Source organism: Gopherus evgoodei, chromosome 13 (genome assembly GCF_007399415.2).
Source record: "Gopherus evgoodei ecotype Sinaloan lineage chromosome 13, rGopEvg1_v1.p, whole genome shotgun sequence".
NCBI classification, from domain to species: domain Eukaryota; kingdom Metazoa; phylum Chordata; order Testudines; family Testudinidae; genus Gopherus; species Gopherus evgoodei.
Window position 1 is genome coordinate 22739427 of NC_044334.1, and position 14313 is coordinate 22753739.

Here is a 14313-nt window from a genome sequence, read left to right on the forward strand (position 1 = left end):
ATAGTATGCTGAGCCTAGCGGTCTGCTATGCAAGGCTGAGAGCATGTTCATGATGCTTTCATTCCCAAGCCCTTTAGCACCTAGGGCTGGCTTTAGGAAGTGCGGGGCCCAATATGAACAGTTTCAACAGGGCCCCAGCAGGGATGACTGAAAAAAAAAACACGTGGGGCTTGTACTCACCGAGCGGTGCTCCGAGTCTTCGGCAGCAGATCCTTCACTCACTCCAGGTCTTCGGCAGCGGGTGTTTCAGTGCCACCAAAGTGCTGCCCAAGACCCAGAGCACCGCCGGGTGAGTAATAATTAAAAAGGCGCCTCTAGCCAGGGAAGGGATTCTCACTGGGTGCGGGGCCCTCTTAGGCACCGGGCCCGATTCGGGGGAATTGGTGGAATAGGCCTAAAGCTGGCCCTAGGGAGTGAGGTTACTCAAGGAGAACAAGGCTTTAAAAAGCAGGCTCCTAAGGGACGGGAGATGATAGGGAACAGGAGCTGCTAATGTGAGTTTTTTGAGGGAGTTAACCAGGTGAAGGAGGAGCGACTACATGACCCTTGGGCTGAGTTTCTTGCCTGTAGCATAGGTGCTGACTTTTGGTTTTGCTGGTGGGTGCTTTTAAAGAGGTGTGTGTTGGGGGGGGGTGAAGAAGGCACTCTGCCAGTTTTTGTTGCGTTGTCTATGTTAACCTTTTGTTTGTTTTCATTTGTAACCCTTTGGTTTTCATTCATTTGTAACTCTTCCCTTTGGTTGGCTAGTTGTAGCTTATTCTTATTTGGTCTCTGAGTTGAAAGGCTGCTCTTGCAGATTTACTTTATTGTTCGTAGGTCAGTTAAGCTGATGTTTTCTTATTCTATTCTATATAGTTACTTAAATCACTCTCATTAGTAAACACATCTTCCAAAATTGATTGTGTGGTTTGGATCATTCTCTCTCTCTCTCTCTCTCTCTCTCTCTTCCATCTCCCACCAGGAGAGAATTTTTCCATCCCTTTCCACTGGAGGAAACATCACTATTTTAATTTTAGGAAAGTCTCTGTAAACTATGTGCCCAGATTGGGGATATTTTGTAGGAGCAGAAGAACCAGGCTGTGGCCCTGTGAATCACATGATCTGGTGGTTTCTTCTGGCCTTAATCTGATCTCCTGCATGTCCCACGCCACTAAACCTCTCCCAGCTAGGTTTGACTAAAGCAGGGGTAGGCAACCTATGGCACGCGCGCTAAAGGCGGCACACGAGCTGATTGTCAGTGGCACTCATGCTGCCCGGGTCCTGGCCACCAGTCCGGGGGTTCTGCATTTTAATTTAATTTTAAATGAAGGTTTTAAAAATGTTTCAGAAGCTTCATTTACTTATATAACAAAACTGTAGTTGTATATAAATATAGACGTAGAGAGAGACCTTCTAAAAACGTTAAAATGTATGACTGGCACACAAAACCTTATATTAGAGTGAATAAATTAAGACTCAGCGCACTGATGGTTTCCATCCCCTGGATTCAAGTATTACAGCGATCCGGAAACGAAACTATTGGCTGCCACAGGCCGAGAATAGGATGGACTGAGGTGCACCAATGCTTGAGGCCCCTGCAAAGGTAGGGAATTGATTTGGTGAGATACACCCAGACGATTCTAGCAAGTGACCCAAACCCCATGCGGCAGAGATTGGCTTTTTTTTCCACTTAAGTCCCTACAGTAAACTTTCTTCCTGACCTAAAACACAGTGTTCAGTTTGACCCTGAGCGTGTGAGCAAGACACACCAGCCAAGCATCTGAGAGAGAATTTTTTCAGCCATCCCAGTTGATGTCCCATCTACAGCCATGGCCAATCTCTGATACTTCAGGGGCAAAGACCAAAAATAAAACCTAGAATACATCTGGGGAGGGGTATGTCTGAATCCCTGAAGCATAAGATTTAGGACCGAAAGGGAACTCGTGGCCACCGATCCAAGTCTCTCTCATAGGCATTAATCACATAGTACAACCCCACTCACATTTATCAAGCTTTATTTTATATCTAAAACTTTGGAATGAGTCGTGCCACCCAGGCACTCCACCAGAAAACTACCCTCAATATGATTTACCCGAACAGCTTACCTCTTAATTCTTATTTGCCTGAGTTGGGCGCTAGAGTAGGGAATCAGCTCTGGGTAGGGTGTATGTGCAGTGGTTACACAAGGAACTGGACTGGTATTGTAAGAAACTGTAAGTACCTTATGTATGACTGATCGTATGTTTGAGATAGTTATGTGAGAGTAGAAAAGAGCATTGGGGCTACGTATGGCGCAGGGGTGAGGGTCGGATTAAGGTCAGGGTCCTCAGACTGGGGGTCGTGAGGTAATTACATGGGGGGGTCATGCGCTGTCAGTCTCCACTGCAAACCCCGCTTTGCCTCCAGCATTTATAATGGTGTTAAATATATTTTAAAAGTGTTTTTAATTTCTAAGGGGGGTCGCGCTCAGAGGCTGGCTGTGTGAAAGGGGTCACCAGTACAAATCTTTGAGCACCACTGGGGATTAAGGCATAAACTAACTAAGCTACATGTTGGGGCCTCACACCATGAGGAATCTCTTTTAAACAACCAACCAACCCACCCACCCAGCCGTCCATTTCAAATATTATCCAAATTGGTTGATAAATAAAGGAGATACAGGAAAAAGAAGATTCTCTCTAACTACAGACATTTTCATTCAAATATGACAAATATATACACCTGGCTACACAAATAACCTTACCCTACTTCTGCCCTTCACTAATTGTTCATTATTGACAGGCAGGAGGCCAGGGCTGAGAACAAAAAAGAGAATTGCACTTGTTAAATTAGTATTTCTATGAGTGAGTCTGCTATCAGTCTCCTAAGGCAGCATTTTGTTGGCTAGCTGCTACTAGTAAAATTCTGACCTTGCCTTCAGAACTTATTCATAACTCCTCAAGAGTTCATAGGCTGTCAGAATGGGAGTAGGCCCATTCAACTGTGCCCCAGAAAGTTGCATCAACATAGCTCTCTGTCTCCCTCAGCTCCTGCAGTTCAGCCACTCTAGTCTCCAAAGCCCTTACATGGTCTCTGAGAGCCAGGAGCTCCTTGCACCGAATTCACACACATGCCACCTGCCCATAAGCCAGCTGAAGATACATGCTGCATTCAGTGCAATAAGATGGCTAGCCCCCACTCTGTTGCTGGACTTCTGCCTGCATTCTCTTTCTACTCCTGCAGCTCTTCCTTTTCTTCTTGTTTCGTTTTTATTGGGGGGAGGGGGGCGATGTTATTGCCTTAAGTTTAAAGACCATTAATGAAGTTTATCTCCTACCCCTGCATCTCACTCAAAATTCCCCTGTTCCCTAGCTCCTCTGGTGGCTTACGAACAGGGTTTTAAATAGTGGTTCTCCCTGAGTAGCCCCCACCCCCTGATTAAGTGCTAAAGGACCTGGGGATCAAAGCCTCCTTAAGAAGCTCTGAGCCAAACATAGCAGGCCCCTAGACTTAGCACAGACCACACTCTATACTTCAGTCAAGCAGTAAGAAAACCACAAACACACACTACAGAAACCAAACTGACCCCAGTTGCTCCTCCTCCATCTGGAGACACCCTTGCAAAACTCACATTAGCCACTCCTGTTCTCTAGCTCCTCCACAGAGTCAGCACCTATGGGCTGTGTCTGTTATGTGCTTGCTGCTTGACTGGAGTATACAGTGTTCTCTGCTCCTTTTGAGGGACTCTGTGCTAAGCCTAGAGCCTGCTAGGAAAGTTGAGAGCTTCTTAACCAGGCTTTGATGGGCAAACCTTTTAGCACCTATCAACCCCTAACCAGGGGGTGGGGCTCCTCAGTGAGAACAAAGCTTTAAAAAGCCTGCTCCTAAGCAATCAGATGAGCTAGAGAACAGGAGCAGCTAACCTGAGTTCAGTGAGGAGGTGCTCCAGGTGAAGGAAGAGCAACTACATGACCCCTGGGGTGAGTGTGTCTGTAGTGTGTGTTTGTGGTGCAGTATAAGACTAAGTAAGGCTCATGTGAGGCAGTGTCTATGGGACAAAGATGTAAAGTCTGGAGGAGATGACTTTTTTTAGCTGATGCCTTCAAACAGAATCAGGCATCTATTGAGGGCAGGCCACAGAAAGAGGGGTTTAAAACTGGTGGGAAGGGAGGATCCCATTTTGTCCTTGGGAAGAGAGAAGGGGGCTGGGACCCTAGAGCCCAGAAGGTGCTATCACTGTAATTCCACAGGTCACTGAGGAATAAATGCCCTGTGCTAAGAGGAAGCAGGCAAACAATAGCTCATGTTAGTTCTGCTGTCCTCAACACAGAACCCCCCAAAGCAATTGAAACCTATCACATTGGTTCTGTGAAGGTAGCCTCTGCAGAATCAGATATGGAGCATGTTCAGGCTGTCTAAACTGATGGTAGGTAATACCTGGGGCAGAGAGATACAGGGGCCCAGATTTCTCTGGCTAAGCAGAGTGTCCCAAAGGCCAGTATGTGGCCAAATGGCAGAGGTTGTGGGGGTGTGCAAAAGCAGATTCCTCATACCACTAGCTAAAATCCATGTGCTTTGGGAAGGTTTGGAAAGTGTTTTTTACCGGGGGGGGGGTGGGGGAAGTGTAATGGAACACGTCCTATTTGACCTGCTCCTGAGTAATGATTTTTTCTGTCTAGCTCAGGTTAAAGCATTTGCCTGCAGCAGGAGGAAATTTGATGCTGGGACCCCCTGAGGGGAAGGGGGAGGTCTCAGGAACTGCTGAGAGAATGGGGGAGAGTCTCCTTGATTCTTCTGCAGCTGGGGGAAGCCACTTGCTTCTGGGTGGGAGGGTGGTTGAGACCAACTCCTAGGCTGCAGCTGGAGGCAATTTCACATCAGGAAGGGATGGGAGTGTAATGCCTGCCAGGGAGAGAACTGTCCAGATTGCAGCTGAACCAGAGAGGAACCTAACTCTAGGGAACAGAGATAAATGTGTCCCAGAGGAGAGCCCAGAGAAGGGGCAGGGAATCTCAAACCACTGAGGTAGGTGAGGATTCCTGTGACTCCATAGCACAGGGAAGCTGGGTGTTTCCAAGTATGGGTGGGGCTGAGACTATCTCCTTTCCAGCAGAAAGCAATATGCCCTCAGGGCCAGGAGAGGTGTTGTCCAGTGATTAAGGAGACTGTTGCAGTTAGCTGGCGGAGTTCTGCAGCTGAAGGCAGGGGCCCAGAGGAGGAAACTGGGGAAGAAATAGAGGGAGTATAGGAATGTCTCCTCACTAGTCACTTGGGGCAGGATGCCCAGGATACCGGGAGGATGGCTGCGTCAGCATCTGTGCACCCAGGCACTCAGTCTGTGACCCAGGTTTTGAGAAGGAACTGTGTAACTCTCCTCCTGGAGTGGAGCAGTCACACAGCTGACTTCTCAGGGACAGAGAAGGGGGTGGCAAGGAGTACCCCAATCCAGGTCCCAATTTTTCAGGATGCTCTTTCTGATAATTTTTTTGGAAAGTAACTGTCTCTCTTTACATCAAGGTGCAGCTCCTATGCCTGTAACACCAGGGGATTTGAGACCAGGAAATTGCCAGGTGGGAGTTTGCCAGAATCCAAAAACCCAACTGGCAGAGAAGGGGAGTGTTTTTCCCCAGGCTGGTGAGAGACAGGGAGCAGTTATGGGAAAGCTGCTGAGAAGAGGTGCAGCTGATCAAAAGGTAAACACACCTAGCTCAGAGAGCACAGATCACAGCCCCGTAGGGGGCAAGGAAGGACTCACTGCGGTGAGGGGGAAACACAGGGTAAGCCCAGAAGGGGAGCAGGATTTCCTACATATGTACAGTCCTGGGGTTGGGAGACTGCTCCCCAAAGGGCCAGCCAATGTGCAGGATTCCCCTGGACCCTTATCTTGACAGACCCTATCAAAATGCCAGAATATGATTAGATTAAGGCCCACACAAAGGGAAACACTGGAGGGAAAGAAGAGCCAGTGACTGATTACATGAGAGAAAGTCAAAGGACACCATGGGTAATGAACAAACTAACCTCAAACTACAATAACTGAACAGAGGGCGTGGTAAAGATATTTGTAAACACCCATCTGTGATACAAATTTTGGTATGAATGATAAGATTTGGTATAAGAATTTTGACACAGATGTTAAACCTTATGAAAATGCTACTTTTCAGTTAATACCTATAAAGAGGTTTAAATCTTATCACAGCAGAGAAACCATTAAAAAAAACCCCAGGTTTGCTGTGTGTGAATGGGGAAACTGAGGCACGCTGCCTCATGGCCTTAATGGTTGGATGTCAAGAGAACTATAACAACAAACTCCCTTTGAGATAGTCCGTGACTAACTCTCTTGCAGTAAACTAAGAGGGGAGGTGTGATGCTCTATATCTTGGGGGAACACCCTACACACCATGTTCATCTTTATAATATAGATTGCGTGGTATCCAATGCAAAGTTTGTCATGTTGGGTGTCTTCGGAAGGCTTATGTTCCACTGAGCATGGTTGTTATAGTGATGTTACTGTAATTGTTACAGTGATGTTATAATTTTGTGTACATAGTTATGAGGCTGAAAATGTATCCTTATGGCTTAAAGCAAGCCTATGCAACAACTCTGCAAGAACAGAGAGGCAGTTCACACCTTGTCAGGGCATGGATGGGGCCTGCTATGCAAGTGAAGAGCTGCATATAAAGAGGCTTTCATCCCCAAGCCCTTTACCACACGTCAACCCCTAACCAGGAGGTGGGGCATTAAAAAGCCCTCTCCTAAGGCAGTGGTCTTGGACAGTTTGGGCGGGAGTCCTAGTGCCCCGTTTTTGCTTCCAGGGCTGCCCAGGGGATTCAGGGGGGCTGGGGCAAAGCAATTTCAGGGTCCCCTTACATAAAAAAAAGTTGCAATACTATAGAAGACTATATTCTCATGGGGGCCTAGAGCAAATTGTCCCCCTTCTCGCCCCCCCTCCCTCTGCCGGGTGGCCCTCTGGTGGGGTGACAAATGGTAGAGCCGGCCCTGTGGCACGGCAGGAGGGGCTTGAGACCAACTCCTAGGCTGCAGCTGGAGGCAATGTCACATCAGGAAGGGATGGGGGTGTAATGCCTGCCAGGGAGAGAACTGTCCAGATTGCAGCTGAACCAGAGAGGAACCTAACTCTAGGGAACAGAGATAAATGTGTCCCAGAGGAGAGCCCAGAGAAGGGGCAGGGAATCTCAAACCACTGAGGTAGGTGAGGATTCCTGTGACTCCATAGCACAGGGAAGCTGGGCGTTTCCAAGTATGGGTGGGGCTGAGACTAGCTCCTTTCCAGCAGAAAGCAATATGCCCTCAGGGCCAGGAGAGGTGTTGTCCAGTGATTAAGGAGACTGTTGCAGTTAGCTGGCGGAGTTCTGCAGCTGAAGGCAGGGGCCCAGAGGAGGAATTTTTTTTTGCTCAAATTTTTTTTTTACTGATAGGGGTGCGCAATCAAAAAAGTTTGGAGACCACTGTCCTAAGGGACAGAGAGAAACTAGGGTACAGGAGTGGCTAATGTGAGTTTTAGGAGGCAGTTAACCAGGTGAAGGAGCAACTCCGTTACTCTTGGGCTGAGTTTGTTGTGTGTGGTGTAGTGTGGTTGCTGCTTGACTGAATTATACAGTGTGGTCTGTTCGTTCGAAGGAACTTGTGCTGAGCTAGTGGCCTGCCAGGCAAGTTGAGAGCTTTATAATGAGGCTTTGGTGGCCAAGCCCTTTAGCAGGGGTTGGGGTCCTTAGGGAGCACAAGGCTTTAAAAAGCAGGCTCCTAAGGGACAGAAGATGCTAGGGAACAGGAACTGCTAACCTCAGTTTTGTGAGGGAGTGCTCCAGGTGAAGGAAGAGCAACTATGTGACCCGTGGGCAATGTTCCCTCTAATTTCTCACCCATGGGTGGAATCAATTTTATATGCACCGATATGAAGGTGATGTGTGACACATCACCTTCATATCATTGCACATAAGAATTCATGTGGTGGGGCTGAGGCCGGGGTTTGGAGTGGCGGAGGGGGCTCAGGGCTTAGGCAGATGGTCGGGGGGTTGTTGAGGGGCTTGGGGGTGGGGCTGGGGATGAGGGGCTTGGGGTGCAGGAGGGGGTTCTGGAGCTACGGTAGGGAGAAAGGACTCCCCCAGCTCTCTCCCTGCAGCAATACCTGGGTTGGGGTGTGTTTGTGGGGGAGTTGCCTGTCCACATCACAGCAGCTTTGGGGCTGAGGCTGCAGGATATGCGCCCGGCCCCTGCAGGTCCAGGCTGTGGCCTGGGTTCCCTGAGTGCCTGTGTTTGCTCCATGGCCCCGCAGCTTCCAGGAAACTTAGCCCGTGGGTGGTATTGTGTGTTTGTGGTGTGCTTACTCCTTGACTGAAGTATATAGTGAGCTCTGTTTGTTTGAGGGACCCTGTGCTGAGTCTGCTATGCAAGGCTGAGCATGTTGATGAGGCTTTCATCCCCAAGCCTTTTAGGACCTGCCAACCCTTAACCAGGGGTTGGGGCTAATCGCGGAGAACAAGGCTTTAAAAAGCCCCCTCTTAAGCAACCCGAGGAGCTAGCAAACAGGAGAGTTTTGTGAGGGAGCTCTCCTGGTGAAGGAGGAGTGACTACATGACCCTTGAGGTGAGTTTGTTGCCTGCAGCAGAGGTGCTGACTTTTGTTTTTGCCGGTGGGTGCTTTTGAAGAGGTAGGTGTGTGTGTATGTTTGGGAAGGGGGAGTGAAGGGGGCACTCTGCCAGTTTTTGGGGGAGGTAATTGTCAGCATTTCTACTGCACACTTCTTTCATGGTCTAGTTACTGAATGTGTCTATCGTTGTTATTTTTGCTGTTTTAAGAATTAAATTGTTTTGAATAAAATCATTGCAATTTTTTAAAAGCTGGCTTCACTAGCATCCCAGTTTAGACATTGTGTCACTGTAGCTTTCTGGATGAAACTGTCAGCAATCTTCTTTACATCTAGGTCCCTTGGTATTGTTACGTTATTCAGTTGCGTCTGTCCCACTGATGACAGGCTATAATTTTGAAGTCTTCTGCAGCTGAAGAATGAGTTCAGGATGATACAGGCATGGTGAGAAGGCTTCTTATACATTTGCAATATGCTGGAAACATAGTGCTTCCAGAGTACTGCAAATGACTCCAAGCTCTTTCTTGATGGGTAACAGCTAATTTAGGCACCCTCATTTTGTGTGTATACCGTGGGGATTATATTTTGCCACGTGCATTACTTTGCATTTAACATTGACTTTCATCTGCCATTTTGTTGCCAGGTCACCCAGTTTTGTGAGATCTCTTGCAGCTCTTTGCAGTCTGCCTGGGACTTAAAAAACTGCTCAAGATAGTTATCATCTGCAAATTTTGCCACCTCACTGTTTACCCCTTTTTTCCAGATCTCTTACGAATATGTTGATTAGGACTGGCCCCAGGGAGTCAGCACTTATCGGCTGTAGCTTGTGTCTGTTATGTGCTTGCAGCTTGAGAGAAGGATGTAGTGTGGTCTGCTCCTTTGAGGGACCCTGTGGTGAGCCTAGAGGCCTGCTAGGAAAGTGGAGCACTTCTGAAGGTGGCTTTGCTGGGCAAGCCCTTTAGCACCTATCAACCCCAAACCAAGGGGTGGGGCTCCTCAAGGGAGAACAAGGCTCCTAAGCGACCAGAGGAGCTAGGGAACAGGAGAGTTTTTTGTGGGAGATTATCCTCCCACTCCCCCCTCTAAATTTCAGTAACATTCTTTAAACTTAAGGCAGCAAAACCCCCCTGATAAAAACAAAACAACAAGAAAGGAAAGAGCTGCGGGAGTCAAAAGAGAACACAGACAGAAGTCCAGAAACAGGATGTGGGCTATCCAGTTTATTGCATGAGCTAAGATGTGAAAAAAAATTATCGAAGTTATGTCTGATTACCTGGCCTATGGGCAGGTGGCAGACTGCTACAACATGGCAAGCCATGCAGTAAGTTGCTGGATCATCTCCCCCTGGTGTAGCTCTGAGGGAGTTGAGGGGGATGGGGGACAGAATCCTTCAATGACTCTGGAACATCAGTAGCTGGGAGTCCTGCTGCCAGGGCCGCCTCCAGGCACCAGCTAAGGGCTGTAAGAGGCGGCCAGTAGAAAGGGGTGGCACGTCTGAGTTCGGCGGCGGGTCCCTCAGTCCCTCTCCTCCTCTTTGAGCTGCCACCGAAGAGGAGAGGGAGTGAAGGACCCGCAGCTGAATTGCCACCGAAGACTGAAGCGAATCAATTCAGCTGCTGCCGATCAGCTTTGTTTTTTTGTTTATGTTTGTTTTGCTGCCTAGGGGAGCCAGCCCTGCCTGTTGCCACAGGTCAAGAACACTGAGTGCACCATCATCACTCCGGGAGCAAGAACTATGCTGGAGAGGACCCTGGAGGATGCCATCCATGGGTGGTACATGGGAAACCCGAGATGGAAGATGACGCTTTTCATCAAAGCGTAGTAGTAACTTTGGGGAACCAAGTTGCTTTTATTTAGAATAGAGTCTCCATGGGGGAGCTATGCTGGAATAGGTCCTATGCTTATAGCTATGATGCCAGTCAGACGAGCCCATCAACTGCACATCCTGTGGGTCCCAACAGCCAGCTCTGCTCAGTCTGCAGAGCAGGCCTTCAGTTTCCTCTCTCTAGGGTTGGCTGTGGAGCTATGGCACCACCTGCTGGTTCTGATTTCAAAACTTGGTGGCAAAATAAATAACTGCAAGGGCGGGAGAAGCAACTCTCTCACTGAGTGCCTGACAGGGGTAAATCGTCCCCACAGAAACAGTTTAATAGCAGAGTAATGAGGAGTGCTTCACAGTGGTAAAGCCTGTCACAAACACTAGATAATGCATGCTCATCACAGAGCTCCTGTGAATGAGCTTAATCTTCAATCTGCAGGCACCCACCCTCATTAAGTGGCCTATCCCAAGCCACATCCTAAAAACAAGACGTTAAGCATAATGATTTAGAATTTACAGTCTTTATTCAGGCCTAATGCGATGGTGTCAAGTTTGCAAATTAATTCCAGTTCTGCAGTTTCTCGTTGAGGTCTGTTTTTGAAGGTTTTTTGGTTGAAAAATGGCCACTTTTAAGTCTGAGTGTCTAGGAAGATTGAAGTGCTCTGCTGCTGTTTTTTGAATGTTACAGTTCTTTATTTGATTTGTGTTCTTTTCTTCTTTTGTGTAGAGACTATCCGGTTTGGCCAACATACATGGCAGAGGGGCATTGGAATCAAGCTTACACAAGTTAAGAAGGAAGGTACTATACATCTGGATCAGGTTTGAGTTACGAGAGATTACAAGTATCAGTTACACAGTTCACAAGATACATAGAGTACATAACTGGCCTAGACCCAGATTGGGGTGTGGGCCTTTTTAAAGCGTCAGTGAATAAGTGATCTCGGGTATGCCACCCATAGAATATATTTAGAGTCCAAGTCACTATTGGTGTAACGTTCAACAGATTCTATTTTTTCACAACAGTCTCCCCGAGGGGAGGGGCACCGTTCCTGGAGGTACTGCAATACCAGGTCGATGCGTGGAGTGGATGGAGCAAGATCCTATTCCATCTCCCTGTTCCAAAAATCCATTTTATGTATGGTCCTCAGATGGAAGACATATCGCATATAAAACTGATAAGAACAGATTTAAAAAAGTTTTATTAAGATGTTTAAACAAGTGAACATTTTAAGTTAAGCATAGAAGGTTCTGGTTATCAGGGAATAACATACAGATAATTGTCAAAGTTAGACTCAGGACTCACAGTTTGTCAGACCACTCTGTTTTATTAGCACAGCGCTCTGCTAATAATATCCAGATAATGTGAGCACCATGTAAGACACAAACAATCTCATTTATACAGATAAAAGGGCGAGCACTTAGCAAGATAACAAAAGAATCGGAATCTGATAAGTTTACCTGAGCTAGGCATGTATATCTTATTTCCTTACTAACTATTACTAATCTTCTGTTAATGTTTCGCCATTAGACCCTTGTTTATGCCTAATGTTTCTTTTCCTGGCACCTGCATTTCAACATTTCTTACTTCTGCTTAAAGGTGCATACAATTCTTTAATCCATTCTTATTTTTACAATATAATTTATTCTACTTTCACAATCCCTCCTTTTGGTCAAGCTCACGCCATGACCGACATTTTACTGGGTTCCACATATTAAATGTTCTTTATCTCTTTGTTTATCAGCAATATTCAAAATCATCATATTAGCACTCTGTTTTGGGGCAGTCACCTGGGTGGCATGCCTTACACGATTTTGGATACAACAGGAGACTAACTGAAAACATACAAAAATTATTAGGATTCCAAACAGGATCGTCAGGGCTCCCTGAAACAACCAGTTTCCTATGCCAGAGAAATTGAACAGGTTACTTAGCCACTTCCACAAAGAACTCGGCTCTTAATGGGGAAGATATGAGATTTGTTCTAAGTGGCTAGAGCGATCTACTACCTCATTGGTATTGTCAGGTATAAACACACAACATTGTTTTCCAGTGAGAGCACAGGTCCCTCCTTTGGCCACCAGCACTATGTCCAATGCCTGACGGTTTTGGAGGGCCACCTGTCGGATCACCCCTGTTACTTTGGCCAGGGCTCTTAAACTTTCTCCAGTTTTATTTGCCATTATTTTAACTACTGCGTGTAACCTCAGGAGCCTTTTTGCCTGGTGTATTACTCCCCCAAGTGGGATAAAGGAACTGCCAATAGCCTCTTCCCAGGTGTCATTACTGTTCCATATTGTGTTAAACAGACACGGTCCTCCAGTGAGGTCTGGGGAATTAAGTGGGATAACCAGGACAGGAACACCAGTGTGAGAGTGGGCTAGGATGTGGCTGCAGACCCAGCATTTAGAAATAATAAGGGTCTGAGCTATCCACGCTTGCTGCTGGATAACAGAATTGTCATTGTAGACTCCCCAGACCTTAGGACACCAGCAGCCGAGGAACAGGCGCCACCGGAGGCGCATGTTGGAGGCAGGGCCCTTCTGGCTCTGACAACCTCAACTGAGGAAACCGCAGTCACGTTTTTATGTCCAGCAGGCGCTAGGCTCTCTACTGCTTCTTCTTGGGCCTTGCTTTAGGTTGTCATCTGCTTCTGGCAACCCTTATGAGAGTGTAGATTGTAAGGTATTGCAGGCTGTTCCTCTACATCATCTTCTGGAGTCACAATTGACTCTGCGTGGTTCTGAGGTGGTGATTGGTTCGCTGGGGGTGGTGGATTCTTACACTGCGAAACATGTATCCACTCTGAGATGCCAGACAGTTTAACAGTCGTCTGGGTAGTAAGCAGTGCCTGATGATTCTTTGATGTTCTTTAAGTCCTTTACGACTTCTTCCTTGACTCTGGCTATAACAATGGCCTTCACACCTTATCTTTTCCTGATGCATACATTCCTCATTCACACAAACAGATTGAGAATACAAACAGTAGTATTTTATATCGAGCAAAAAAGCATTGCAAATTAAACCTTGCTAAGTTTTACAATTAATAACCAAGACAATTTACATTGAGACCCAGGCCTTCAATGTTTCTCTGATTTACTTAACAGACACAATAGAGAATCCTGTCTCTTACTACCTAAATCTTAAAACAAAGAGTTAGAGAGGGCCCAATTTGTAATGCATATGAGAAAACAGAATCCTACAGTTCCAGAGGGTCATTTCTTTCTGCTATTTAAAAAGGATGGCTAGCAGGCTGAAATCAAATTATACTTTAATTCTTATGGACATTATAAAATCCTGCTCCTACATATCCTCCTTTTGACACTAAGATTATTAATCGCCAGTGTCACTTTTTATTTAGTCCACGTAATAGAAAATACTGGGAGGCGATTTGGGCCTGTGGCTTTAGCTTTGCACACATTTGTTTTATCCACCAACACATTTTAAACATTTCAATTAAACACATACAATTTAAAACCAAAAACAATTAGGGGTAGTAACATTAGTATACCAGTAGTTGTGGGAGACCATACAGAAAATATGTTATACCAATGGTAAGCTGTTATGTTTTTCTGCAGTGGCAATTCTTAACATGTCCCCATTTGCGTGTATAATATGAATGGTTCTGTTTCCCACACTGGTGTTTTTTTTTTTTTTTTCCCTAGGAACTATGTTACCTTTTTACCTTTTAACAGATGATTGGTAACTTTTTGCCATTCAGTGCCAAGACTGATAGAGAACTTAGCTAAATCAGTGCTTACAGTAAGCTGAGACTTTTTGTTGTTATTGTGGCAAATAGTAAATGTGATTATTGGTAAACACAGTACTTACATTACATTTACATTTGTCTTCTGGTGGGTTATTAACACTTTTTTAAAACAATTTTCTCAAGAATTAACACACACACTTAGCCCATTATACAGTACTTGG

At 46.3% G+C, this 14313-nt stretch overlaps 1 pseudogene; it reads right to left on the reverse strand.

The window, feature by feature from the left end:
- Positions 1–11418: 11418 nt before the first annotated feature.
- On the reverse strand, positions 11419–11595 carry LOC115661241 (annotated as a pseudogene).
- Between the last annotated feature and the right edge of the window lie 2718 nt (positions 11596–14313).